A 3,554-nucleotide genomic window follows, 5' to 3' on the forward strand; every position below is an offset into this window, starting at 1 on the left:
TCATTTTCAATATCCTCCCTGTACTTGGGAAAAACAAAGTCCAGTGTCTTCAATTTAGAGCTATGCTGTGTTTTTTAAGAGTGACACAAATCACATCATCCCATTGCAATTACCATGAGAAAGGGCAGTCTGCTGTTAGGGTATAGCCAACATACATAAAACATGCATGCTTTATGTCATGAGAACATGTGACTTAGCAGATCACTCCACACAATTGTTACATCCTAACCAAAGTGAATAGGTGTGCTGGATGGGGCTTTGGTTTGTGCTGCAAACAGTGCTGGGAACAGAGGGGTGTTTTCATCACTGCTGAGCAGGGCTCACACAGAGCCAAGGCCTTTGCTGCTCCTCACCCCACCCCACCAGCGAGGAGGCTGGGGGTGCACAAGGAGTTGGGAGGGGACACAGCTGGGACAGCTGACCCCAAGTAATCCAAGGGGTGTCCCGTACCATATGATGTCATGATCAGCATGTAAGAGGCTGGGGAAAGAGGAAGAAGGAGGGGGGAAGAGGGGGGCAGTTAAAGGGGGTGGGCAGGCAGTGACAGCAACCTTCAAAATGCTGTTGTTTGTCTTCCCAAGTCACTGTTAGGTGTGACGGAGCCCAGCTTCCCTGGGGATGGCTGAACTCCTGCCTGCCCGTGGGCAGTGGGGAATGAATTCCCTGCCTTGCTTTGCTTCTGTGCGCGGCTTTTGCTTTACCTATTGAACTGTCTTTATCTCAGCCCAGGAGTTTTCTCACTCTGCCCCTTCTAATTCTCTCTCCCATCCCACTGTGGGGGTACTGAGCGAGCAGCTGCGTGGGGCTTGGTTGCCAGCTGGGGATAAACAACAAGAACAGGCTCTCCTCTAGCTCCAGCAATACCACACTGAACAAACCACCTGCAAGCAAGAGCCCACTACCTGCACCATGCAGAGAGGCAATGCTCCCTGAAACCATCTGCCCTCCTTCCCTTTGCCTTGTGTCCCCGTGAGTGCAGTGAGGAACTGAAAAATGGGCAGCTCTGTCAGGGTTGAGAGCACAGGACCTGAGCTGTAAGTCACTGACCCAGTGGTCTGGCTTGCAGGGCAGCACCATACAGCAGCCAGCTGGGTGCATCCCAGGCAGGTCCTTGGTGGGTTGAAAAGCAGGGACACCTTATTTTGATACTGTAACCCTTTGCCTCTGCCAAAGCAGCTACAGGTAAACGTCTACATGTACCCCATTTAGAGAAATTTAAAACCTACTGGAGAAAAAAGGGTACCTTTTATTGATACGTTCTCATTTAGGTGTGTTCTAATTAGACACTTCCTTAATCTAATTTTGGACTTGTCTACCTGTAAACTTGAAATGACCTAATGACAACTCTTCCTGGGAGTTCAAACAAAATGCATAGGTTTGAGTGTAGGCAGCACCACGGCATCAGAAAGTCCTGCTATGTTATACAGCTGATAGGGTTGGTTAAGTTTAAAGCTCTCTGGAGGGCACACCCTCAGAAGACAGCTTAATTCCCTTTCTCTACAAATCACTGTGGGGGTTTTTCCATGCAAATTTCTTGGTCTTCAATATCTCCTCACATCCTGTGTGAAAAGCACTCCCGCCTTTCAAAAATCTTTTTGAAGAGTCCTGCCTGGCAGCCAAATTTCCCTCTGCTAGTTTGCGGCTTCAACCTCCACTTCCCCTGTCAGCCACAAAATGCAGAACCGCCTCTTTAAAAAGAGAAAAAAACATGAAGTTAGTGAGCAGCAGCTTGCAGTGATTTTTTTATGTTCTTTCACATTTTCCTGCCACACTTCCTTTATTTTCGCCTGCCATTAGGTTAATTGTGATTCCATCTGGCCGAGGCATCTGCCATTTTGTTTATCTTTGCTGTAGGATGCATACCAAAGGCACTGCCTCAGTAACAGCCCAAGTGTGTTTACGCGAATAACAACAAGCACACGAGGAATTGTTCTGTGTCAGGTGCTGCCTTACAGCATCCCAGTAAAAGAACAGATCGCCAGTGGACACTGAACACCTGTTTTTCACATTCCCTAGTAAATGACTAATGTTTACATACAAAGAGAAGGTGACCTCGATCGCAGGCTGCAGCAGCTGGCAATCAGGCTGCCAAGTCCTCCCAAATGTTAGCCTGTGAGCAAAAACAACCGCTCTCTTTGTGACTTCCAACCATCCGATGTGTCTGTTCACAGCTATCAGCTCAAACAGTACCTGTAGGAACACAGTCACGGGCCAGGGAGCTTCCTGCAAGCTGCTGCTGGCACCCAGTGTGCCCTCTCCATTGACTGACAGCTAAGGTGGCAGGATCGCAGGATTTATCGTGACAGAAGACTTCACAGGTTATCAGAGAAAAAGGAGAAAGATCCTGCCTGTAAGCAACGGGAAGCCCCACGGGGTCCCTAGAGGAGGAGCAGCCCCGATTTCGTGCCTGGCTGGGATGGAGGGCAGGCGGAAAGGAGGAGGAAAGGCGATACTTCCATTGTTTACAACAGAATAGACATTCCAGCGCGCAGAGACCCAGGCAGAGGCCTGAAAAGACACAATGGCATTCCCCCTGCCTCGCATGCTCACCTCCAGCCGGCCTTTCAGAAGCATTTCCATAAATACCTTCCAGGAGGAGGAGGTGAAAAGTATTCCTAGTCTTGCCACAAAACACGCTCAGAACACGAACATCTGAACAACGCGCACTTCTAGAGGGAAAAATACCTAATTGACATGAAAATTAAGGCAGCACCCGACATTATATTCAACAGACACCTCTACTCTGGAGGGGGAAAAGGTTTTCCATGCTCCTACCCAAAAGATGCCAGAGGCGGAGAGAGTGGTATGCTTCACAAACCACAGCCTCCAGTTTGCCTGCTGGTGGTACTGCAGATTAAAAAGCCAGCACAGTAACCAGGAGAGAATCAAAGGAAATCACTTGTATTTCAAGGAAAAATTCAGATGTCTTGATGAAAGCTAAACAGCCTGGCAGATTCTTAGAGCAGCACCGACGCAAAGCCCAATGCATTCATTATTATCATTACATGCATGCCCATTAAAAGTAAGACAATTTCATTGCTAATACTGGTTGTGGGGTTTTATTTCCTGGTTGTAAGAAAATAAAATCTTTTGAGTGTGTTTGCAGTACTGGCCCCAGGCCTACAAATTGTTCAGTAGGAACTGTTCTCATTCAGGCCCGTGAAGCTGTTCGCTCACGTGGCATGTGGGTTTTGGTGACGAATCCACATTTAAATTTCATGAGCAAAGAACAGAAGGTCTACTTATTTCATGGGTCTGGCTGTTGCTTTAATTCAGTATTTTACATCACATGTTTTGTCATCTTTCATATTATTGTATTTACTGAAAGCTGCCTACGTATGTCTAACATTTTCCCAGAATTATTGTTACTTTAAGTCCTTTCTTTCCATCCCAGTCTCTTTTGGAACCCAGGCCAAGCCTAAAATACAATTCTCAGCCAAAAAACGTGTTTATGCCAAAAAACGTGTTTATGCCACTAGGCAGGGCACAACACATACCTATGTACATGCAAATACTCCCTCTTGCTGCACAATACTGTAACTTCTTTCCAGCTT

This window comes from Gallinula chloropus, assembly GCF_964237585.1.
Source record: "Gallinula chloropus genome assembly, chromosome: 1".
Classification (NCBI taxonomy): domain Eukaryota; kingdom Metazoa; phylum Chordata; class Aves; order Gruiformes; family Rallidae; genus Gallinula; species Gallinula chloropus.